Genomic DNA, 27,411 nt, shown 5'->3' on the forward strand with positions numbered 1-27,411 from the left:
TTGTATCCCGTTAATAGTTCTGGTCGTAAAGAACCGGGTGATTTGCTACCGTAATTTCTCGTTTGGAATATGAGGAAATTAACTGCGGTCTGGCTCCCTGCTTACACGGGATTTGATTGGCTGACGCTTCCAGCTCAGCTTCAAAAGTAGAACATTGCTCAAGTTTTGAATCCTGAAAATCCTGGAAATCCTGGAAATCTTTGCTTCGCTCCCCCACAATGCAGTTCGGCGAAAAGCGAGGCAAAGTGATGTCATCCCCATTCAAAGTCAATGGGCAGAGAAGCGTTGGAAGCGTTGGAAGATTTGTTTAAAGCTGCTGTGTGGACGTACGTGTCTTAAAAACGTTTACGGCCCGTCTACACTACAGGCGTCAAAAAAGCTTGACGCTGGGCGTGTCTGAAGCTTGGCGATTTTTTGCGAGCAACGCGACCAACAACCAATCACATGAATCTCCCGACCCCGACATACAAAGCAATAGCAATGTTAAAACGAACTGGATATAAACTCCCCAAACGGGCGAAAACCTACCAGTTTCACCCACTGTCTCTGCCACCTCCCTCCATGCCTGGTTCCTCCGGTTTGTATCCCGGTAAATAGTTCTGGTCGGAAAGAACCGGGTGATTTGCTACCGTAATTTCTCGTTTGGAATATGAGGAAATGAACTGCGGTCTGGCTCTCCCAGCTTGCACGCGGTTTGATTGGCTAGCGCTTGTACTGGCGGGATTTGCATAAACGGGATTTGATTGGCTGACGCCAGCTTCGAGCAAGCATCGAGCCTCAAAAGTTGAACATTGTTCAACATTGTTCAACGCCGATAGACGCTCGCGATGCTTGCACCGCCTTGCCATGCTACCCACAATGCAGTTCGGCAAAGTTTGAAAATATCCTACGTCACCCCATTCAAATGAATGGGCGAAGTGTCTAAATTAGCTGAACATTAGCCGCCTTTAGCTTAGCGGTGGTGGCGGGAAGTCATGTGACCGTGCTGTAGTTCCTTCATAGCCTAACGTTAGCATTTTACTTCTGGCATTGCATTTACGCTTCAAAAATCCTAAAATGGTGTTAATATATGCATATTATCCTGCTGAACAAAACGTGTGAGTATCATAAACGTTTGATTGACACAGATCTTATTTTTGTAATATTTTGAAAGCCAATGGAAAAATCCAATTGGCTTTTTGCCGAGGGAACCAGGGTGGAACACATTTGAAGCTAGCAATGACTTTGGGAACAACCAGATCCAACCTAGGAAATGAGCTTAAAGTATCACAAACATTTGGTCATTTTGTGATACATTCAAAAATCCAATGGCAAAATACTATTGGATTTTTGTTAAGGGGAGCCCTTGCATTTGTTAACTTCCTACACGATACGTCATCAATGCACCACTCCATAGTTTCCTTGATAAAGAATAGCAGGTGATTCTCTGTGTGTGTGTGTGTGTGTGTGTGTGTGTGTGTGTGTGTGTGTGTGTGTGTGTGTGTGTGTGTGTGTGTGTGTGTGTGTGTGTGTGCGCGTCTCTGCACGTTCTGTGTACTCGTGAGCAGCTTGTCTTCCTCGTTTTGTTTAGTTTTTACACTAACTTTAGTCGTGTGGGCGTAGAATAGATTGGCACAAACTTATGGCACCCCCCGCCCTCCCCTTTCTTTTTTGCCGCCTCCACACACACACACACACACACCCCCCCCCCCACACACACACACGCGCACACACACACACACACACACACACACACACACACACACACACACACACACACACACACACACACACACACTAGGACCTGGCACCTCGAGTCTAACGACGGCACCACCAGTATTACGTAACGTGGCAAAAAGCTAAATGTTAAAATGCAGCCTCGCAGAGATGAGTTGTGTCCGGTGGGATTTGGAAGTTTTAATAAAAAATTAATCTTCACTTTCTAATAAATGCAGGTCTTTGTTTGGAGTTGCACTGATGTAACTCAGACTGAATGAAAAGGAAAGCCCCGCCCCCCACTCTTTAAAGACAATGTCAAGTCTGCCATCTTGTGTTCACTATCAGTATTACACCTCAAATCAATTCATGATGGAGAAGACAGAAAGATTAACACGGAACACATATTTAAGGAAACATTTGCAATAAAAGAATAAAATACAAAATAACGAATTGTAGATGAATTAAAAAGTTGTATTAAATGTCCAATACAAAGGTAAATATAAATAAAATAAAGATAATAAGAAACTAAATATATGAAAACATACATAATACATTAAAAGAAGAATATGCAATAAAAATAAAATAATATATAATAAAAATAGGAATATAAACTTAATTTAAAGTAGAAATATGCATTCAAATAAAATAAAGATATAAACATAAGAAGTTAAATAGAATTGTGCGATAAAATAAATAAAACATTGAATAAACATATTTATATGAACATAAGAATTTAAAGTGCAATAAGAAAATCGAATATTTGTGTATATATAAACACAATAAATTAAAGTAAATATATAACAAATAATGATAAGAAAATATATGTATATAAACGTACGAAGTTATAGTCAAATGTGCAATAAAAAAATAAGGATGAAAATATTGATAAAACGTAATAAGTTAAAGGACGAATGTGCAATGAAATTAAAGTCCAGATTATCTTCCTTTGAGTAGGATCCTCACAAAGATATTGTTGCTTTAAGAACATGCAGCATTTATCATATATCATACACCGTGCCGAAAGAAACCCCCTCTCCTCCTGCTGAAACAAAGATTACACAGACTTTAAATTGCATGTTTATTTGTTTGAATAATGGCTGTTTTTGACTCACTACCTGCAATAAAGTACCAATTAGTCTCCTCCTGAGATAATGAAACATTTGGAGCCTTGGTAAGTCGGAGCATTACTCACGCGGCCCGAGGGGGGTTAATAATTACTGTAATTGACTAAAGACGGCAGCACCATGATTTATTGTTTTTCTTGGGAATGCAACCGATGTTATTGTTACAAATGCATCCAAACTCTCCTCATGAAACAGAGAGCAAAGGAAGAGCGTTACAACAGTGCATGAATGGTTTATATCACACTTACACATGAAGATGCATGTTTCTGCAGGTGAGTATGCTCGTGCTTGTGCATGCATGAAGAGGGTTTATTCCTCCTATAAGATTTGCATAAAGTACTAGTGGTGTAAAGTAACTAAGTACATTTACTTAAGTACAATATTGAGATACTTGAGTATCTCCATTGTATGTTACTTCTTTAGTTACTACAGATGTGGATGAATGATGTGAAATCTAATCAAGTGTTAAATCAGACTTTAGTTCCACCTGGAGTAAATCCACCAGCTACCCTGCAGTATACAAAGTCATTCAAGCTGCACCTTCACCAGCTTTGAGAACACTTTCATGATCAATCATTATAAAACATATCATATATATTATTCTGAAATGGACCAATCTGCACAATGACTACTTTTACTGTCGCTACTTTCACTATATTTTGATGAGAATACTTTTCTACTTTCACTTGAGGAACATTTTGAATGCAGGACTTTTACTGTAACAGAGTATTCCTACACTCTGGTACTTCTACTTTTACTCAAGTACAAGATCTGAATACTTCTACTTTTACTCAAGCACCAGACCTGAGTACTTCTACTTTTACTCAAGTACCAGATCTGAGTACTTCTACTATTACTCAAGTACAAGATCTGAGTACTTCTACTTTTACTCAAGTACAAGATCTGAGAACTTCTCCTTTTACTCAAATACAAGATCTGAGTACTTCTACTTTTACTCAAGTACAAGATCTGAGTACTTCTACTTTCACTCAAGTACAAGATCTGAGTACTTCTACTTTTACTCAAGTACAAGATCTGAGAACTTCTCCTTTTACTCAAGTACAAGATCTGAGTACTTCTACTTTTACTCAAGGACAAGATCTGAGTACTTCTCCTTTTACTCAAGTACAAGATCTGAGTACTTCTACTTTTACTTTAGTACAAGATCTGAGTACTTCTCCTTTTACTCAAGTACAAGATCTGAGTTTCATTTCATTTCATTTCAAACCTTTATTTATACAGATAAATCCCATTGAGATCATTGATCTCTTTTTCAAGGGAGACCTGCTCAAGTAGTTCCACATGAAACATAAAAACATAAATAGAACAACAAAAGGACATCATACAGCATCATTTACATAATTATCCACATAAACAGGTACCAACAGCTTCCGATTGACTAGCATCCAACCGAGCTTTAAAAACATTTAGTGGCACCAGATTGTTCAGTTTCCATTTAATTTGCAGACTATTCCAAGACAGAGGAGCTGCGCATCTAAAAGCTGTCTTCCCTAAGACAGTCCTAGCAGTTGGCACATTTAATAAAACCACAGCATTCGATCTCAGGCAGTAGCCACTTACAATTTTCCGTGAGATCAGGGAGCAGATATAAGATGGAAGTTTCCCTAACATGGCTTTGTATATAAAAATGTACCAGTGACTGAGCCTCCGTACAGTTAGTGAAAGCAAAAGAGTACTTTTACTTTTACTCAAGTATAATATCTGAGTACTTCTACTTTTACTCAGGTACAAGATCTGAGTACTTTTACTTTTACTCAAGTACAAGATCTGAGTACTTCTACTTTTACTCAAGTACAAGATCTGAGTACTTCTCCCACCTCTGCAGTACTCTGAGTGGACACTTACCCACAGGTTTAGGGAGTAATGGATCACATGTAACAGGATTATGTAATCAAGATACAGTTACATTAGAAAAATATGTAATTAAATACCCGTTACTTTTCTTTAATTGAAAAAAGATAAGTATGACACCTTTTCCTCCTGTATAACGTCACCAGGTAATCCATAAGTAACATAAAGTATACGGGTCACACTACGTATATCAAATTCAGAAATTCTTTAGCGGTATCATGTAGCAGTATTTATAGAAAATAATGTATATAGCACGCAGCGACGTGCAGTCAGTGGAGGCAGAGCCTCACCTGACATACTCCAATGTAACGGAAAAACAACTAAAGAAAAACTAAATAGTAATAATAATAAAATGTCTCCACTGATCTGTGTTGTAAGTGTGATTTCTGTTTGATTCCAATCGCTTTTTATGGTCAAAATCAGCAAATTGGCCGAGCTCCGCTACAACTACATGGGAGTGAGGCAGGGACGAGCTCTGCCTCACGTAAGCCCACAGTAACTGGCTGGAGCGCGGGCACTAATGTAGCGCGGGCACTTATTTTGTGAGCGCGCTCAAGCCTGTGGGGTGAGGTGAGGCACAGATGAGCTCTGCCTCACCTCAGAATGCGTCACCCCACAGAAACTGGCTGGAAAGCGGACCCTAAGCGCATGCCTGCACCATCTCACTGAATGTCACCAATGTAATGTTTGTAGATCCGTTTATTACATTTATCCTCGCCATCCATAGTCTCTAAATAACTTATTTCACGTATATATGATATTTAGGCTCGCTGATCTCATCATACAACGCAATGAAAAAAGCACCAGGGGAGGCAGCCATAACCTCTGCCGCACTGAAGGGGGCGCAAGTGAGCCCACAGGTTCTTGTTGCTACTGTTATTCTACGCAGAGAAGGTAGACGCAAACATCACGCTAGACTTTTGAAACTAGAGGAAGATAAGGAGGACTTTTACAAAAATGTAATGGAGATTGTTGTCCAGAAGGATAGCATGGACTTAATCTTCAAGTCAAGGTAAGACCACAATTGTAATGAAAATGGGATCTTACTAAGAAAGAACAATCCAATATTTAGATTTTGGGTATCCTTTTGTTGAACAGTCTGTTTAAAATGAATCGAAGCATCAGACTAAAAAAGCTTTTGAAAATAACCGAATATTTCGATTAAGGTCAAAATATAATATTTGTAAATCTGAACCTGAAAGAGTCAGTGCCTCACCAGCCATGAACCTCACCGCACGTCACTGAAGCACGTGATTAGGTTGTTTTTTTAACAGGTAATGAGTCACAGAATAAAGTACCCCTCCCAACCCTGCATTCAGCTGAAATACAGTGTAGCCACACTTATATTAATATTTAACATATATTGTAAGAACATGCTGCAAAAATACATAAACATTACATTATTTAGGTTTCTAGCGTTGGCCTGTTACACAGTATTTCCCTCCCCTGGTAGTCTTTCCCTCCTATTGAACATTATTCTGTGTTTTCTGTCTCATGCCATTCTCAGTAGCCCTCCATCACTGCTCTTTCTCTTACTGGTGGTTTATGCGTGCTATCAAGATAATTGTATTATGGTTCGTGGCCTTCTCTCGGGGCATGATTGTCTTTTATAGGTTATCTGAGAAAAGGTCCAATCACGGCTCGTGACCGCGGGGCTCAGATCTGACATTTCCTGTTCGTCTCTGGAGTCTCTCTTCCACAGAAAGAATAATTACATCGGCGGCTGCTGCTCTGCTTCTGCACATACAGTAGGCTATGTCTGACTCTACTGAGGAGAGACATCTATTATTTAACCCTGTTACATCATGAGCAGGATCAAAATCAGGTGAAACGCCCAAGAAACATTGTGCATGATTTTGCCCGTGCAGGTCAAAGGGTTTTGGAGAAACTCAAGAGCCACAGCTGGGTCACAACAAGTCCCGCCTCCTCAGAATAATATCACTATAAACATTGAAAAAGGCCTGTATGTATTATTTGAGATTTATTCTGAGTTTCTCGCACTGTGATCACTCAGACAACTATTTATTTCAGTTTTTTTCTGCATCGTTATAGAAAAAATATATATAGGCTACAGAACCCTTTAAATGTTGATTTGATTTGTCTCTGTGGCAAACACATGTTTATGATAATTACACGTTTTGTTCAGCACGATAATCTCCACATATTAAAACACTTTTATAATTTTGTGCAGAAGTAAAAAGCTAATGTTGGGCTATAACAACTACAGCACGGTCACAGGACTTCACGTCACCACCGCTAAACTAAATTTAAGGCGGCGTGATGACACTAGGCTTGTTTGAGACAAGCGAGACCTGCGCAGTTGCGATCAACGTCTTGCTAGTGCGTTGCATGATGGTTAGTCATTTTGTCCGACTTGCTCTGGAGGCTCGCCTACATGAGACGTTGAAATCTCGCGGGACAAAGACGCCCACAGCCTTGAGAGCGAGGCGCGGCGAGGCGGCGCAGTTCCTCTCCACGGGCTGCGGAAGCGAAATGCTTGATGGGAAACGACGGAAACGGCTCGCTGGTATCTCGAGCTGAGCGCTCATTGATGGGTTTTACCACGTGCTGGAGATGAAACTCTCCAATTGGCTGGGCAAAAGTTTGTTGTTGTTTTGTGTCAGTTTTACGTCGCCATTTCCATTCACATTTTTCATCATTGTTCCACAATATTTATCATCATGAAATTAATATCTATATATTTTATACTATACTTGCATTGCTTACCGTTTTCATACTTTATATATCTTAGCATATTCATACACACTGTTCATACTGCTCACAGGCTGCTGTGTATATCTAGTGTATTCATACCCCTCACTGTTTATTCATCATTCAATTCATTCTATATTTTATTCTGTAGATGGTGTACATTACTTTTCACTTCACTGCTTGTTGCACTTCTGGTTAGAAGCTAAACTGTATTTCGTTGTCTCAGTACCTGTAATATGTGCAATAACAATAAAGTTGAATCTAATCTTGAGCAGGAACAAATGTATTTACTTAGTAGTACATATCTGACATTAACGATTAAACACATGCGTGCATTCTTTATAAATGCAAACCGAGTCAAGCCGACTACGGAGGTGGCGGTATGCACCTTAAAGTTGTTTGCCAAATAACCGAGAGAAGAAGAAGAAGACGAAGCCGACTCCGGGCTGTCCGACTTCAGGCGAGCTTTTTGAGACCTCCCCCGGCTGCGATCGGCTATTCTCGTCTACTTTCGAGGCGAGCCGCAACGCGTCTCAAACAAGCCTACTTAGTCATCACCAACAACCCTTGACTTCCAGACGAGGAAACCAGGAAGCGGTTAACTCAATGCTGCATCCTACCTTCTCCTCGTGGTGTGTTTTACAAGCTCACCTCCCGCATTACAAAAAAACCAACCCATAACTGATCTACTTCATTTTATTTTTTTCTTAACTAATTTTGATGCATTAGTAGGTTTGAGACGCGTTGCGGCTCGCCTCGAAAGTAGACGAGAATAGCCGATCGCAGCCGGGGGAGGTCTCAAAAAGCTCGCCTGAAGTCGAACAGCTCGGAGTCGGCTTCGTCTTCTTCTTCTTCTTCTTCTCTCGGTTTTTTGGCGGATTGCAAACAGCTTGAAGGTGCATGCCGCCACCTCCGGAGTCGGCTTGACTCGGTTTGCATTTATAAAGAATGCACACATGTGTTTAATCGTTAATGTCAGATATGTACTAAGTAAATACATTTGTTCCTGCTCAAGATTACATTAAACTGTATTGTTATTGCACATATTACAGGTACTGAGACAACGAAATGCAGTTTAGCTTCTAACCAGGTGCAACAAGCAGTAAAGTGAAAAGTAATGTACACAATCTACAGAATAAAATATAGAATGAATTGAATGATGAATAAATAGTGAGGGCTATGAAGAGGGTATGAAGGGTATGAAGCCTGAGAGCAGTATGAACAGTGTACAGAGTCGGCTCTAGAACAACTTGAATGGGGGGGCAATCATATACCAAGGGGGGGCACACACTGCCGTCAACAACCAACACACAAACACCAACGCAACTTCAATTTAAAAAAAACATGCTGTAAAGTATATTGTCTTTCACACACATTGCAGGGGTGTAGTGCTATTGTATAGTGCACCTATGACTTGTGCATACATGCACGGTTGTGGCACGACCACCAAAACAGAAACATATAAGGACATAGGGTGTCGTTTTCTCATACTGATATTCTGCACAAACTGTGCTGTTGTATTTGCTGTAAAGTGTCTTTACTGTAGGTTATTTTTGTATTATACTGTATATACAGCACTTTGGCTCGACCAAAAATCGTTGAAAAATGTGCTATATAAATAAAACTTGATTTGATTTGATATGGACATAGGCCATCATATAAAAAGTGTGCAAATGTATTTAGTATCCTATCCATGTGAACATGTTTTAGGTGGGGGTGGACCTAACCTCTTCTAGGAGGGTCTGGGTGCATGCTCCCCCGGGAAGATTATTTTTAAAATATTGAAGTTAAATGCATCAATCTGGTGCACTTTGAGAGCAACATTAAGAGATCTATGGATAGCCTACATCTCTCAGCATCCATATGAAACAGAACTGTACACAGATTTACTTTTTCTTTATGGATATTTCACTAATCATTCCCCTTTTAAACTATATTCTTGTGTTACTATCCTATAGTATTTCATACCCGTTTTTCATTTATTCTCTCTTTAATAACTATAATGATCATATAAAGGTATTCCTCGAAAATACTTACATAAATGGTGACCAAACCGTTTGAGACCCACTGAGATAACTTACACTAAAGTTAACTATCTAAACACTGAGAGAGTCCTTACCTCACTGAGCTGACGTTATACGATCCTCTCAGTCTGACAGGGGAGGATTCTCCTCCACCTTGGTGTAGAAACAGCCCTTTATATCCGTTAGCATAGCTAGCTAACCAGATGCTAACCACAACATTCCACGTTACCGCTCGCGCACTCACAAAATGCGCTCGTGCCACACACACACAGAGCTTGAATGAAACACAGAGACCCATGTACTTGTACTGTACTGTATATCATATTATTTTCGATGGCTTTACTGTATAATCAGTGTAACAGATGAACAGATCGCCACTGGGCTTTCATCTAAACACTCAGCCACGTAATGATAACAAAACAAAGGTCGGGGGTCATTGGTCAAGCAACACACCAATCAGAGAGCAGCAGTGAGCACACCTCAGGCTGTGTTTTATATTTGTATTATTTATTTCTGATGTATTTCACACAAAAAACCTTTAGTGGAAACGTTTTCACTTAGCCTATATGATAAAAAAAAAAGAAAAAATCGGCAAAGTGACAAGGCTTGCCCACCCTGCGTTGGGGGGGAAAAGTGACTCATTTGGGGGGGCATGGCCCGCGAATGACCCCCCATGACGCCGACCCTGACAGTGTATGAATATGCTAAGATATATAAAGTATGAAAACGGTAAGCAGTGCAAGTATAGTATAACATATATGGATATTAATTTAATGATGATAAATATTGTGGAACAATGATGAAAAATGGGAATGGATGTGGCGACGTAAAACGGACACAAAACAACAACAAACTTTTGCCGAGCCAATTGGAGAGTTTCATCACCAGCACGTGGTAAAAACCACCAATGAGCGCTCAGCTCGAGATACCAGCGAGTCGTTTCCCATCAAGCATTTAGCTTCCGCAGCCCGTGGAGAGGAACTGCGCCGCGCCTCGCTCTCAAGGCTGCGGGCGTCTTTGTCCCGCGAGATTTCAACGTCTCATGAAGGCGAGCCTCCAGAGCAAGTCGGACAAAATGACTAACCATCATGCAACGCACGAGCAAGACGTTGATCGAAATTGCGCAGGTCTGCGCAGGTCTCGCTTGTCTCAAACAAGCCTAATGTGTTCATCACGGCTGCTAAAGGTGGAGCTAACTTTTAGTTACTGCAGCTGGATACTTTAACCCAGTGTTTCTCAAACTTTTTCATACCAAGGACCACTTAACCAATAAAAAAACACTCACGGACCACCTAACTCCACAAATATCCAAAAACACATCGTTTTTTACAAATCACTTGAAAATGGTACAAACAAGTGGCAACATGTGTTATGAAGGTGTTTATCTGGGCTATATCATGCAATTGAAAGTGAAAGTTAAACTCCCTCCATTGCGGAGATATTCCCCCGAGAGTGCGGAAAACTTAAATTTATTTATTTATTTCAAATGTGAAATTGTACCAATATACTCACGGACCAATAGGGGGCGCTCACGGACCACACTTTGAGAAGCACTGCTTTAACCTATAATTATATATCTATATTTATTTATTTATTTGGGGATTTTTATTTTGTATTAGCTCATAATCTGAATCCATAACTAGCTTTAACATAATTGTAGTGTAGTAAAATCCACTATATTGACCTTCAAAATGTAGTGGAGTAGAAGTATAACGTATATCAAGTACTTCAAAATCCTACTTAAGTGAAGTACAGTTGAGTAAATGTACTTCATTAGTGTATATATGCAGTACATGTACCACTCTGCTCAGCATATGGCTATCCACTGCTAAACCAATCACATCTTTCTCCTGGCTACGAGCCAACCAGCTTTCTCCTTCCAGAAAATGCCCTCAAGGTTGATTTAAAAAAAATAAAAAAAACTTCACACAGACTTGATGCTTCGTTTAAAGGTCTCCTATCATGCTATTTATAGGCATATATTATGGGTCTCAGATATATAAAAATATAAAACATGTCTATGATGTGTTTTGCTCAAAATACCTAACGGATCATGCATTTTAGACATCCCTCATATCCCTATATTCCAGCCCTGTTACTAAAGTGCTGATTCTGGGTCCTTAGCGTCCCTCTGTCAGAAATATTGGAGTCATCTTTGACAACTGTTTTAAAATTTGACAAACAGATAAGCTTCTTCCAACTGCGGCTTCTGGGGAAGGTAAAAGCCTATCTTCCTAGTAAGGAATTTGAACAGCTAATCCACCTGTTTATAACGTCTCGTTTAGACTATTGTAACCCCCTGTATATTGGTGTTGATAAGTGTTTGATCCGTCGCCTGCAGCTGGTCCAAAATGTGGCTGCACGCCTTCTTACTGGGAAGAGACGTTATGACCACATCACACATTTGGCAGACCTTCATTGGCTTCCTGTCAGTTACAGGATCCAGTTCAAATACTTACTTGTTGTTTTTAAATCTTTGCATGGACTGGCACCACATTACCTGTCTGAGTTGTTGCACTGCTATGCTCCAGCTAGAGCATTGCGCTCAGCTCAGCAGAATATGTAGGTGGTTCCTCGGTGCAGGAAAAAAAACCGAGGTGACAGAGCTTTCAGTGTTGCAGCTCCCAGACTGTGGAACAGCCTCCCAGCACATATCCGGACTGCTGAGTCTATTGAACTTTTTAAATCTCAGCTAAAGATTCACCTCTTTGCACTGGCGTTTAATAGTTGAACATTACATTTTTACATTTGTATGTGTTTTTTATAATTGTTTTATTATTGTACTCCCATTGTGTTATTTAATATTGTAGTTATTGCCTGTACAACACTTTGGTCAACTGAAGGTTGTTTTAAATGTGCTATATAAATACATAAAGATTGAGATTAGCTTGAAAATGTAATTTTACAACAATTAACAATTAAATCCTGCCGTGATTAAATGCCATCATGTTCCAAACCACATCAAGGATTATTTCTGAAACAGTATGGAGCTTAAATGCTTTTTCTCTTGCGGGTTTATCACAAGGTGAGTTCCTTTTGAGCTTTTTTACACATACTCTCTCCAGTACAGGTTAGCTCTGAGTGTTAGCGATGCTAATGTGGGACGGGTGGCGCAGTGGTCTGTGCATCCGATCATCAGATCAAGGGGGAGTGCTGGGAACTCCAGTTCGAAACCCGCTCCTGCCGCCACTGCGTCAGGCCGTTGTGTCCTTGGGCAAGACACTTCACCCGGATTTGCTCCTGTGGGTATTGTCCACAGTACATGTATAATACCAATGTGTACCTGTAAAAGCGCCTCGATGACCTCGAGGCGTGAAGATGGACGGTGTGGCGCAGTGCGCTGTGCAATGATCATCAGATCAAGGGGTGAAACCCGCCGCTACTGCGTCTGTAAAGCCGGTGTGTCCTTGGGCAAGACACTTCACCTGAACTTGCTCCTGTGGGTATTGTCCACAGTATCTGACCATTGCATGTATCATATATGTGTAATGTGTGTATATGTAAAGCGCTTTGAGTCATTGATAAAGCGCTATAATAAATGTAAGGAATTATTATTATTATTAATGTAAACAAAGACCATATTACGCCCAAAACACGTCGCGCATTGTTTCTGATAGCAACGTTTCTGATTGGGCCGTGGGTCCACATTTCAGATATTACGTCATATCGGACGCAAATCTGGATCAGCTCCGTTGTTCCACCGTTTTTAGAGATTTGGGTACGGAGGAAAAGAGAGAGGGTTTTATTTTCTTACACTTTGTGAGTTCCCTGACACACCGGGGACACATCTTTATGTATAAAAGACGTCAAAAAGTACATTTTGCATGGTGGGTCCCCTTTAAACCGAACCCACAGCGATGGCAGCGACCCAAACACTCTTCAGATTTTCTTCTCCAACCTGCTGCGGCTGCCCTCTGGCCTGCAGTGAGATGATGAAGCCCTCTGTATTAAATTACTCTCCTAATTTAATATACTATGTCGTTGTTGTGCTCATTATCATCATTACAGGTTAATTACAGGAAGTCATCGGGGACATGAAATCTGCATGCTAGAAAATGTAAATTAAGGATTTGCTTAGTGAGTCTGACCGAGTTAATTGAATCAGCCGCGTAACAAAAGCTTTCTAGAAGTCCTCGGAGATTTCCATAGAGACATGTTCTCGTTTTCTTTTTCTATTTGTGTGTTTTTGGAATTGTGTAGCTACATATCTAAGTGAAAGGAAGAACTTCAAATCCCCTCTAGGGCTGAACAATTTAAAAAAAAAAATGTTTGTGATTATTTTTGAATTGATGATTCACAATTTTGGAGGGATTGATCATTTATGCATCATTATTCTCATTATCATTTTAAAATATATAAATATAATTACACTTTATTTTTTAAGCCAAACAATATGTTTTGATAAATCTAGAATTCCATTTGTAGGCTTGGATATCTCTAAACATCCACAATGCTTCATTCAAAATGGTATTTTAACACTTAGCATTTAAAGGGGCCCTATTATGCTATATGTTGACTTCATAGAGACTTTCTGTTTTTTTTGTCTTTTTGTGCCTTTTTGTAATCGTGTACCTGCATATCAAAGTGCAGTAAAGAGTTAAAAGTCCTTTCTAAGGTGGAACATTTGTAAAAAATCACTAATTTTGATTATTTTGACTGATATTGCAAGTATGAAATTAGTCACAAAATCACACTGATTGATCATTATTGGTACCAAACAAATACGTGTATTATTAGAGCAGAATGGGCTCTGAACATGTCACATTAGAGCAGGGGTGTCAAACTCAATTTCATCGCGGGCCACATTCGCATAAAGGTTGCACTCAAAGGGCCGGTTGTAACTATATAAATATATATATAAAATAATGTATTATATTACATTATTGCCTCTGAATTGGATTATTATTGAATAGGGTAATAACTTAGTAATTAACTACGTCTGAAAGCAGAAGTCCAGGGCAAATAATTGCAAGTCTCTTCAGTGCGCATGTCACAAAACGAGATGCATTGTGGGACATGTAGTTTATGGGCAACCTGCTTCTGTAAAGTGGCATGTAACCGTATAATAAACGTATTATATTATTTGCAAGCTCTTGCGGGGCCACATGAAATGAAGTCGCAGGCCGGATTTGGCCCCCGGGCCTTGAGTTTGAGACCCCTGCGTTAGAGGCACAAAATATTAACCTGAGAAATTAGCAGAATACGTCCTCTTCAACAAATATTGTGCTTCCTTCTTTGATATGAGTATTGCACTAGTCCATATTGATATTTTGCTAAATTCCCATCCATTTATTTTCTATTTGTGAGCCTATTACAGGTAAAAACTGAAACATCACTTTCGAATATAGTAACGCTCACAGGGATGGAAAGAAACGTTATAATAACAATCACTAAGAATGTTTGAAATATTGTGAAATAAGTTTATTTGTGTCCAATGCCAAGAGTCAATCTGCCTCTAAATGATAGGACACATCTTCTCTTTTTACTCCTTGCGAGGTGAAGCTTTGACATGCATTTCAAAGTGTCAGTTTATCCAAATAACAATCAACTTTTTTGTACTGAACAATTCATATCAAATCAAGTCTCATCAACCCCTGTTGGCATGCTTGCTCCTGTCAGATGTCATCTTTACTTCACCATGACGCTCCAGTGATTGTGATCTGCTCTAATTAGCAGCTGATGTTTAGTAAATCTGCGAGAGTCTCCATTGTTAGAGAGAGGATTAGATTCATCCTGTATATACCCACTCTTTGTATCAACATAAACACCCATGTCAGTTTGCTTTCCCACACCTTCACAATGCCTGTTGTATGTCTCTGCTTTCAAATTTCACATTCAATTTGAATTATCTTCTCTAAATGTGTCTTGGATTTTATCTCACAATCTAATTATAATTGTGGATGTTATATAAAGCCATAAAGCCTTGAAGGTCTCCTGCAGCAAATTGCATTAATTTCTAAGGTTGCATTTGGTTGTACCAGTAGTGAGAATTGCAGGCTTCATGTATTTTTTTTATGGGATGATCCAGAAATTGGTATCTACTTAGTTCCCTTTAGTCCCCAATAGGATTGTTTTCATTGGATTGTTCCAAACGCACCTTTACGATACTTCCACGTTTTGATCAGCAGGATAATCTCTACATATAAACACACTTTTAGGACTTTTGAAGGCTTAAAGTGGATCATGCTATATTTGAATATTGTAGGGCCATACCATACCTATATAAGGTATATTTATACTTTTTTTTTTCAAAATACCAAACAGATCATGGGTTTTATTTTCTGACGCTGCGTGAGTTCCCCGACGCACCGGGGACACATATGTATGTATAAAAGACATCACAAAGTGCATTTTGCATGATAGGTCCTCTTTAATGTAATCACCAGGAGTAAAAAGCTAACGCTAGGCTATAAAGGAACCACATTCTGGTCACATGACTTCACCTCACCACCGCTAAGCTAAAGGTGGCTAATGTTGGGCTATAGGAACTACAGCACGGTTACATGACTCAACCCAGTCTCACGGCATTTCGTGTTATAGTCACGACATTTAATCTATTGATTCATGTTCATCTACACGATTTTCCCCTTTTTTTCGTGTCACACAGAACGATTAAAGCAATGTATTTCTATTGGTAGTGTGTTTCGTGCCTGCAACACGTATTTTTGTCCGGTCGGGTCTTGGAAGACCGGAAGCTGTGTGGTTCATAAAAACATCTTCTTACTCAATATCAAGCCAATATTATTTTAAATCGTATAATGTCGGACTTTTTGTTGCTGTCCGTGAGGAAAATAAATGGGGCACAGAGCCTCAGAATACTGAAATCTGTATTTTTTAAATATTTGATATTTCAGTATTCTAAGGCTCTGAGCCCCATTTATTTTCCTCGTGGACGGCAAAAAAAGTCCGACATTATACGATTTAAAATCAAAACAATAATCTTGATATTGAGTAAGAAGATGTTTTTATGAACCACACAGCTTCCGGTCTTCCAAGACCCGACCGGACAAAAAGACGTGTTGCAGGCACGAAACATACTACTAATAGAAATACATTGCTTTTAAAATCGTTCTGTGTGACACGAAGAAAAGGGAAAAATTGTGTTGGTGAACACGAATCAATAGATTAAATGTTGTGACTATAACACGAAATGCCGTGAGACTGGGTTGCATGACTTCACGTCACCACCACTAAGCTAAAGGAGGCTAATGTTGGGCTATAAAAGAACTACAGCACGGTCACATGACTTCACGTCACCACCGCTAAGCTAAAGGAGGCTAATGTTGGGCTATAAAGGAACTACAGCACGGTCACATGACTTCACGTCACCACCACTAAGCTAAAGGAGGCTAATGTTGGGCTATAAAGGAACTACAGCACGGTCACATGACTTCACGTCACCACCGCTAAGCTAAAGGCGGCTAATGTTGGGCTCTAAAGGAACTACAGCACGGTCACATGACTTCACGTCACCACCGCTAAGCTAAAGGCGGCTAATGTTCGGCGTGAAACATACTTTATTTCAGGCTTTTTACTTTATAACTTAACCGAAAAAACTTTTGAGAAGAGGGAACCAGAAGTGGTAAAATGCTAACTCCTTTTTGTGTCTATGGATTCATTCCTGCTCCTCTCTGTCTGTCTCTCTGTCTGATTTCTACGCTTGTTTCTGACTCACTCACTCCTTTAATAGAGGGCACGATCCAGTTCTCACTCTCTCTTTGTTACAACAAACCCAAACACAGTGATTCATTTTCAATTCAATAAAAACCAATACCTTTGTAACTATCAAATGGAAGTCATTGTGTGTGTTTTCACCTAGCACTGAGCTCTGGGATGACACACAATATAAGCCCAAGGCTACCAATAAAACACAGAGTGAACAAAACAATTATACAGGTTTCTATTTCTATACAGACCTGTACGTGAACATAGGCAAAAAAAACATCCTGCTACGCTGTTAGCAGTGGAACCAGACGGACAACCTTGACTCAGCAGATCACATGACAAAGAACAACCCCCCCCTCCTAAAATAAAAACGACTTATCAGGACGCTGTCAATCACGTTTGTACACTACAGTAGCCTACCATCACAGCAAAGTTCACACATGAGTTCACGTTTTCTCTCACAGAGTCAAAAGCCAATTGGTGATGGAAGGCCTTTTCCTGCAGTGTAAAACTCTGGGATAGGCTACACACAATTGCTCCTAATCTACCTTTCAAACCAAGACAAAAGATAATAACTTCCTCATTGTGATATCAAACTTGTGCAGCAGAAGGATGGAGTTACTCTGTTATTGAAAGGAATATACCACTGTACTTGTGTAGGAGTTTTTGCATTTGGGGTGTTTTTTAAAGCTGTTTATTCGCAGTTAAATATGTCATGATAGGGCGGTGGTGGCGAAGTCGATAGGGACTTGGCTTGGCAACTGGAGGGTCACCAGTTCAAGTCCTGGCAAGACCAAAGTGCTACCGAGGTGTCCCTGAGCAAGGCACCGTTCCCCACACTGCTCCCCGTGCGCAGTTCAAAATGGCAGCACACTGCTGCTAACACTAGGATGGGTCAAATGCAGAGAAACAATTTCCCCACGAGGGATTAATAAAAGTCCATCTTATGAATAGGCTACTTAAAGGTGGGGTATGTAATTTATTTCAGAAACACTTGTTATATTCCATGAAACAAGGTACAGTTTGGGTTTGTTTTCACACTCCAAAAAAGCATCATAATAGAAACCCTTGACATACAGCAGTAAGAAACTCAAAGAGCATTTTGATACTACATCATAATTTCTTTCTGAATAATACCCATGCGCATAATTATTCAAACCTTTATTAGAACAAGTTTTGCAACAAAGAATTTGCATCGCTGCTGGGATATGAAACTATGAAATGGATATAAATAGAAGCCGCTCTTGCCTTGTACACATCGGCTGATACTTGTTTTAAACACCACAGAAAACGTTATTTATATGCGTTTATACTGACAATATCGCACAGAACAGGAGCTCCAAGGACTGTTTAGAGCACGTTTGACACCTCAAACAACAAAAAGCTCACTGTATTACTGAAAAACGAGATTAGCCGGGCTAATATGCTACTATTACATAATATAAATGCAGGCTACTAATTGCTTAGCAGTACCCAACAATGCAAAAACAACATGGATTTAGATAAAAAACTAAAAGCATAGCCAAAGTTTATGACAAGTGTAAACAAACGACCACTATCTTAATGAAAGTCACCTTGACCTTGAACAGTGATAATGCAGAGCCATCTTATGTTACTGTGCAAACACACACACACACACACACACACACACACACACACACACACACACACACACACACACACACACACACACACACACACACACACACATCCGGCTAGCTGCAGCCAGAGGCACACACACACGTGTTACAACTTCAGACGTATATATGATCAGCTCGCAGCAGCTCGTCAGACAAGTTAATCCAACCTCAAATTTGTTTCACTACGTTGCATTATAACAGAGGTGGAGAAGTAGAAGTACTCAGATCTTGTACTTGAGTAAAAGTACAAGTACTCGGATCTTGTTCTTGAGTAAAAGTAGAAGTAGATCTTGTACTTGAGTAAAAGTACAAGTACTCAGATCTTGTTCTTGAGTAAAAGTAGAAGTACTCAGATCTTGTACTTGAGTAAAAGTAGAAGTACTCAGATCTTGTACTTGAGTAAAAGTAGAAGTACCAGAGTGTAGGAATACTCTGTTACAGTAAAAGTCCTGCATTCAAAATGTTCCTCAAGTGAAAGTAGAAAAGTATTATCATCAAAATATAGTGAAAGTAGCGACAGTAAAAGTAGTCATTGTGCAGATTGGTCCATTTCAGAATAATATATATGATGTGTTTTATAATGATTGATCATGAAAGTGTTCTCAAAGCTGGTAAAGGAGCAGCTAGTTTGAATGACTTTGTATACTGCAGGGTAGCTGGTGGATTTACTCCAGGTGGAACTAAAGTCTGATTTAACACTTGATTATATTTCACATCATTCATCCACATCTGTAAAGTAACTAAAGGGATTAAATACATTTAGTGGAGGAAAATGTATTGACTTTTGAGGTTTATACATATATACTTATACTACTCTGGCACTGGCAGTATAGGTAAAACAAAACCAAAAAACATGCCATCGTTGTCCTTAAATTCAAATGCAGTTTTTTGTATCTATATGGTAATGATATGAAAAATAAATAAAAATGAATAAATTAAGTAGTAATAAATGAAGACTTTCAAAGCAAATAAAAAAATTGTTTATACATGTATATGGTCATGCATAATGAATATAATAATAATATGACAGCAAAATTGTATATATAAACAAAATATTAATTTAATAAAATAAAATATATATAAAATACAAATATATAAAAAAGGAAAAAAATATAGGCCTACGTATACATGCATATTAATAATCATAATATTTGTTTTATTAATGTTATTTTATTATATACTTTGCAATATTATAATGCGTTTTTAGGGCAACCTTCAAACATCTGAGTTGCCCAGATATAACAGACAACAACAGCCTCTCGACTCACTGGTGCATTTACAGTACTGTTTATTAATGCGTCTTTCTGTTAAAGAAACGACTAAATATTGCATTTGGTCTTTGTTCATTGTGGGTGTCGCCCCTCTCTCTCTTGGGGGGGGGCGTGTGCAAAGGGGTGGCAATGTATCGACATCACCGGTTGGTCCTTATACTGTGAAAGCCAAAATAAAACGAGATAAAACTTTTCTCTCGGACCTGGAATCACATGGCAGTGAAAGAAAAATACAGCTTAGATTAAAAAAAGCTTATTTACTTCCGGGTGTAATGGTGTTTGGCACCCGGCGTTGTGCGCGAGGCTTTTTCTCTCTGTTCTTTCCGTGGGTCGCGAGCGGGCTGTATCACTTTAGCCGACTTGCTAGCTAACGTAAAGAAAGTGGAGAAGACGGAGGCTAAACGGGAGCTTTATCCGCCTACACAGACCTATGCGACGGATAACAGGTAACACAGCTCTCCTTGTACTGCTTTCCATCTCATCAAATATCCTCTTTGTTGTTTTTATGTCACATTATTATTTTTTACGACATTTTTCTTTACCATACAGGTCTTGGGCTTCGTCAACAACAGCATACGTAGCTTTAGCATCAAGGTGCGAAAAAAGGGGTTGCGTATTATCTTATTTTGGCTCCTTGTTGATATATATATCAGTATTTTAAAGCTAGGTAACCCTTATTGATAACGTGGCCTGTATTTGAGTCACCATTCCCCCTGCAGTGCCTCTCTGTGTTTCCACCTTTACTGCAAAGCATAATAGATTTATCAAGGAGGGGTAGCGAATTACTGCTACTCCTTCACATTACATTATACTCACAATATGTGCAATCAGCCATACATAAATATACAAACTCAGAAGAGCACGAACCTGCAAGTACATCCCTCTCAATAAGCCATTTTATATGCTGGTGCATTAGCTTCAAATGAACCAAATGCTGCTGTGCTCTAAGGTGCAAAATACTCTGAGTATGTCCGACTAAAGGGCAATTATCACTAGTTTTAGGTATCCAATTACTGCTACTCCTTCACATTACATCACATTACATTTACCCAAAGCGACATACTGTAGGTGCAATCACACATATAGATACAAACTCAGAATAGCAAGAAATCTGCAAGTACATCCCCTTACAAAAAGCTATTTATAATTGCTGGTACATTAGCTTCAAATAAACCAAACAGAATATAGTCATGACCCATCCTTTGCCTTTCACTGTGCTATAAGGTGCATCATGCTAACTGCTAATCTCAGTTGCTACTTGGCTATAAGGTGCACAAGATGCTGTGTATATGCTAACATGCTAGGTGGCTAACCACTGCTACTCCTTCACATACATTAGATTGCATTTACCCAAAGCTAAGTGCAATCAGACAAGAAACCTGCAAGTACATTCCCTTTCAAAAAGCATTTGAAGTGCTGGAGCATTAGCTTCAAATACACCAAACTCTGAGTCTCTTTGCTAAAAGGGCAGCTATCACGTATCAGTATATAGTCATGACCCAACCTTTGCATTGCACTGTGCTACAAGGTGCACAATACCCTTGAGTTTGCATGCTAACTGGGAACATTTATGTCCAATTAATTGGGCAATAAACTCGGTTAACTTCACTAAAATATGCACAAGATGCTGAGTTGATGTGCTAACCTCTGCTAGCCAATTACAGCTACTTTTACTTTGCATTTCACCCCCAACGTTGTTACTGTGCTATGGGGTGCACAATACTCACCAGTCATTTATCAGTATATAGTCATGACCAAACCTTTGTATTTCACTGTGCTATAAGGTGCACAATACTCTTGAGTTTTCATGCTAACTGCTAACATTTTCATCCGATAAATTGGGCAATAATCTCAGTTGCTATTTTGCTAAAAGCTGCACAAGATGATGAGTTTATGCTAACCTGTTAGCATCTCCCTCTGTGCAATAATTTCCATTTACAAGTAGAATAAAAAGCCAATTTCAGATGCTTTGACTTTGCCTTTCACACGCCAGTTGCCACTATGCTACAAGGTGTACAATAATCTTGAGTTTGAATGCTAACTGCTAACATCTATGTCCGTTTAATTGGGCAAAAATCCCCAGTTATAGTATCAATTCCTGCTACTTTGCCTTTCACTTGCCAGTTGTCACTGTGCTATAAGAGAGTCTGAAGGCTATCTTGCTAACACCTCTGTCTGATAAAAGGGATGTAATGAGCACTTAATGATCAGGATTCATGTCATGACCCATCCTGCCTGCCTGCCTGCCAAGATTCTTCAGATCAGGCTGGGCAAGATTTGTGCCTTGAAACAATGCAATGGTGTAGCAATGCGGTACATTGATTACAGACCGAAGCCGGTGTAGATTTCCAGAAGAACAGAGAGGGAAATTGAACCGCTTTTTTTATTTATGTGTGTTCGATATGTCACGGGGTCACGGTTAGCTGACAGCAGTAAGATATAGTCCGGAGAAACAAGGTCAAACGTGGAAGGCAGAGAGAGAGAGAGAGAGTGTGAGTGTGAGTGTGAGTGTGTGTGAGTGTGTGTGTGTGTGTGTGTGTGTGTGTGTGTGTGTGTGTGTGTGTGTGTGTGTGTGTGTGTGTGTGTGTGTGTGTGTGTGTGTGTGTGTGTGTGTGTGTGTGTGTGTGTGTGTGTGTGTGTGTGTGTGTGTGTGTGTGTGTGTGTAGTGTGTGTGTGTGTGTGTGTGTGTGTGTGTGTGTGTGTGTGTGTGTGTGTGTGTGTGTGTGTGTGTGTGTGTGTGTGTGTGTGTGTGTGTGTGTGTGTGTGTGTGTGTGTGTGTGTGTTGTTGTGTAGTGTGTGTATGTGTTGTGTTTGGTGTGTGCTGTTGCTGTGTGGTGTTGTAGTGTTGTGTGTGTGTGTGTGTGTGTGCGTGGTGTGTGTGTGGTGTTGGGGTGTATTGTGTGTGTGTGTGTGTGTGTTGATGTGTTTCGTGTGTGGTGTTTTTCGTGTAATGTGGTGTGTGTGTGTGTGTGTTGTTCCTCATGTTTGTGTGTGTGTGTGTTGTTGTGTGTGTGTGTGTGTGTGTGTGTGGCCGCCTGCCAGGTGAAGAATGGACATGAATTATTCAGGACCACGCTGCATATGATCAACGTGGCCTGGGAAGAGCATAGCTGCTGGGGACAACAACAAAGGAGGAGGAGGAATCCCTGGTGATGCAAGTGTCTTTGAGAATTGAAATGGAGTAGGGGGTGGCCTGTTTTACAGATGCTGTGATTTGTGGGAAACCTGTTTTAGGAAAATGTCAGAAATCCCATCTATTGGGATCCATTTCTGTGTTGATTCTGAAGGTAAGGCAAGTTCATGTGTGTATCAAGACACGTTATTTAAGTGCATTTCAAAACAGTCATTAAAACAAGCTAAAATGGAAGAAGACCTGTATACATTACAAGAATAAAAGATACAGTGCAGTGTAAGACTTTTGAGTTTGTTCAGATATTTGGAGCATAATAACTGAACACAGAGCATACCCGTACGGTTCATTATCTATCAGAAATATATTTTTCAACTAAAAACTGAAGTGGAAGTTGGGATGTTATGAAGTACATTTACTCAAGTACAATGTTGAGGTACTTTACCCGAGTATTTTAACTGTATGCTACTTGTACTTCTAATCCACTATATTTCTTAGGCTAATATTGTACTTTTTACTCCACTACACTTTACCGATTCAGATTATAAACTATAAATCAACTTCTAAATAAACACATTGACATATAATTATAGGTTACCATACCCAACAGTAGTATAACAAGTTAATTACATTAGCTGCACCTCCACCAGCTGTGATGAACACATTCATCATAATCCAGTTATATATATATATATATTTATTTTAGTGCTGTCAAAATTATCGCATTAACAGCGGTAATTCATTTTTTGAATTAATTGCGTTAAAATATTTAACGCATTTAACGCATGTGCAGAATGTCCCGCCCCATACATCCCACCAGTGGCAGCGCCAGGGTATGGCTGGGGTAGGCTACACCCATACTAAGAAATGGCTTAGCCCCACCATGAAAAATGATGTTAAAGGAAGCAAAATAAAGTCCGCCAACTCGCGCGGAGTAAATTGCACAGACAGCAGTTAGTAAGATTGATTTCAGTAGCCACTTGTCTGGAAATACTAGAAACGGTTTTGTAAACTTTTGTCACGTAGTGATCGTCTTCTCAATAGAACATCTTTGATAATGTCTTCTGGCCAATCAGAATCAAGATAACGGCGTGGTGTTGTTGCAGGAAGTCCAGACGGAGAATACTTTTGCTGTAGTACGGGGTGCACATAACTGGTACGCAGGTTATGTGCGTAATCTGAAATGCGTACCGATGTACTTGTGAAGCTTTTCCAGAAGACGGTTAGATCACCGGACGACAGAGTCGGTCTCCGTGTGCACAGACAGGGCTGCTGTTAACGTCGGTCTGTACAACGGAATTGTGCCAAAACTACGCCAACCGGCTGCGGAGGGAGACTCCCCCCCCCCCCCCCCCCCCCCCCCCCCTTCACTGGAGAACTGCGCTAAAACAGCTGATCACAACGTTCACACTCTGTGGTTACGAAGTACTCCACTAGCCGCCCCCCCTCTGTCGACTTTCCTGAAGTACTCCCCCGTTGATAGAAATCAACACGTAATGAATTAAGACCCCACGGTTTGATGATTGATAGGTGTGTGGGTTGTCTTTCATTTTGACACGCAGAAAAATGTTATAATAAACATATATGTTAAATGGATATATCCGCCTTCTTTCATTTATCTTTCCATTCCCACAACAATATGCATAAATAAATGGCATATTTTGGACATAGTTCGAATGGTGATTAATTATGATTAATTAATTTTTAAGCTGTGATTAATCTGATTTAAAAATTGTAATCGTTTGACAGCCCTACTATTTATATATATGATTCTGAAACGGCCGTTACTCTTATAATATACTTTGAGTTTTGGTACTTTAAGTATATTTTATCGCCAATACTTTGACGGACGTTTACTTAAGTGAAAACCTGAGGACTTCTTCGAGCTCTGTAACATTGTTCTGGAGATTGCCTCTGGTTGCAAAGACACAATCTTCACGGCATTATTTCACATGATGTGTTTTGTTGGTGGCACTTTGTCTTGGGGGGTGCTTTGTTTCCTTGTGTCTGACAGAGCAGTATGCATGCATGACTTTGGACATTTTTGAAGTGTAAAAATAGAACTTAATGTAGGCTGCATGCCTGAAGTGTCATATGCCTTTCCATAGGCTGAATGACGCGAGTGTCTTAGCGAAAGAGAAGGCCTTCCTAACATGTATCCCTACATTATAATATGACGCTTCCTCCTTTGTGTCTGGTGGATGTTAATCTCTACTTGCTCAATCCTAATAGCCTCCTGGAATAAGTGATTTTAAATGGCTTGTCTTTAATCTGAGAGTCGGTACGTTTCTCAGGCCAGAGTCCAGGACAACGTGTGCACGGTGTGTCGCAACAAATTTACGTTCCTAAAGAACAAGTGAGAGGTCATGATGAGGATAGACTTAATTTATATATTTAATTACATTTGTATTATTTGTATTTTTTTTTTTATTTAAACAGCGCTACCAATTGAGCTATATGGCGTCCCAGAAATTATAATTTTTCAAACATTATTCACACTATTGTTGAGAAATAGATACACAGGGTTCTTACGGTCATTAAAAACCTGGAAAAGTCATGGAAATTCAAAAAGCTAATTCCAGGCCCTGGGAAAGTTATGGAAAACAATATTTTTCCCAACGTTTTGGAAAAGTTATGGAAATGTAACTAAAGTTGCATCAAATATAATTTATATTTTATCTAATCGCCGAAATAGTAATACTATAATGATAATAATTACCGTATAGTAGGGGTGTAACGGTACACGTACCCGTACCGAAATTATTCGGTACGGGCCCTTCGGTTCGGTACAGGTGTGTACCGAAGTGTACCGAACGAATATAACGTTAAACGTAAAAAATTGAGAACGTGAACAACTTTTTGGAAGTAATCTCAGGTGCTGCGTCGCAGCATTCAGAGTAATTTGGTCACATTAGGTTCAACGCGTCATAGAGCGAGCAAGTCATTTCATTGGATGAGAGGCATACTATGAGAGCTGGTCAGAGGGATGCGTTCAAATGTAGTCAGTAATTTGAGGAACTATCGAAAATTAATGGCGAACGCAGATAAAGTTGAGCTCGAAAATCCTCCAGCATCATTGAAGTCTCCGGTTTGGGAACATTTTGGTTTCGCAGTTACGTACAAGGATGACGGACAAAGACAGGTGGACCGAACCAAAGCTGTTTGTCGGCATTGTTCAACTAAAATTAGTTACGCGGCTGGCAATACATCAAACTTGCACACTCTTGAAAAGGCATCACCCGAACGTGAATATCACCGGTACCAAAAGAAAAAAGACTGAAGTGCAAACCCAACTCCCGCTAGCATGTAAGCCTCCACCACTCGCAAAAAGATCAGACCGAGCCAAAGCTATTACAAACGCCAACTATCCTTATGTTGCAATGTTAGCAAAGCGCTACCTGGCTGTATCTGCTACCTCTGTCCCTAGCGAGAGGGTGTTCTCCACAGCAGGAGACATTGTTAGTGCCAGCAGATCTGCCCTTTCAGCAAGCAATGTGGACAAGTTCATTTTTCTTTAAAAAAACATGAAAATACAATGACAAGCAAGTCATAATGTCAAACTGGCTGCTTAGGAACTAGTACAGTACAGTTCAAATACAGATTATTTCAGTTCATCGAAAAGCTGCACCTTAATGTTTATTTTATTATATTTTGTATTTATTTGAGTGAATATTCACAGTTTAATAATAATTAAAAACCCAAAACTAATAGTTTATGTTTTGTGAGTACTAGTAGCCTACAGTAAAGTTCAAATACAGATTATTTCAGTTCATCGAAATGCTGCACCTTAATGTTTATTTTATTATATTTTGTATTTATTTGAGTGAATACATTATTCACAGTTTAATAATAATAAAAAAAATATATATATATATGTTTTGTTCTGTGAAAAAAAATTCTGCTGTACCGAAAACGTACCGAACCGAACCGTGACCAAAAAACCGAGGTACGTACCGAACCGAAATGTTTGTGAACCGTTACACCCCTACCGTATAGTAATGAAACGTAAAATGGCATTTAACTGACGAGGTGTTTTGCTGGTGAGAGATTTGAGTTGCTTAAGCGTAAGCCAGTAAGTCTACTATTGGATTTGTTTTAGATAGGCACGACATGTTTCAGATGCAGACCTGATTTTCCTTTCCATGTTCAAATAAACCATTTTCAGTCGTACCGCTGAGAAAGAGTCATTTTTTTGGTCATGGAAAATTAGGTAAAGATCCTGGAGAGGTCATTGAAAATCATTGGTGAATAAGTGTATGAACCCTGATACAAATG

The 27,411-nt window shown here is 39.5% G+C and overlaps 1 protein-coding gene across 2 annotated transcripts in view; it reads left to right on the forward strand.

The window, feature by feature from the left end:
- Window positions 1–20,133: 20,133 nt before the first annotated feature.
- Window positions 20,134–27,411, forward strand: part of tlcd4b (TLC domain containing 4b) — a 59,676-nt gene continuing 52,398 nt past the window's right edge. The window contains exons 1-2 of one of the 2 annotated variants that reach the window (XM_034218398.1): window positions 20,134–20,452; window positions 20,556–20,600. The gene's annotated coding sequence lies outside the window, so the exon portion shown is untranslated. The remainder of the gene's footprint in view (window positions 20,453–20,555; window positions 20,601–27,411) is intronic. The other variant, XM_034218397.1, reaches the window with a different exon arrangement.

The sequence above is a fragment of the Gymnodraco acuticeps genome, unplaced genomic scaffold, assembly GCF_902827175.1.
Source record: "Gymnodraco acuticeps unplaced genomic scaffold, fGymAcu1.1, whole genome shotgun sequence".
NCBI classification, from domain to species: domain Eukaryota; kingdom Metazoa; phylum Chordata; class Actinopteri; order Perciformes; family Bathydraconidae; genus Gymnodraco; species Gymnodraco acuticeps.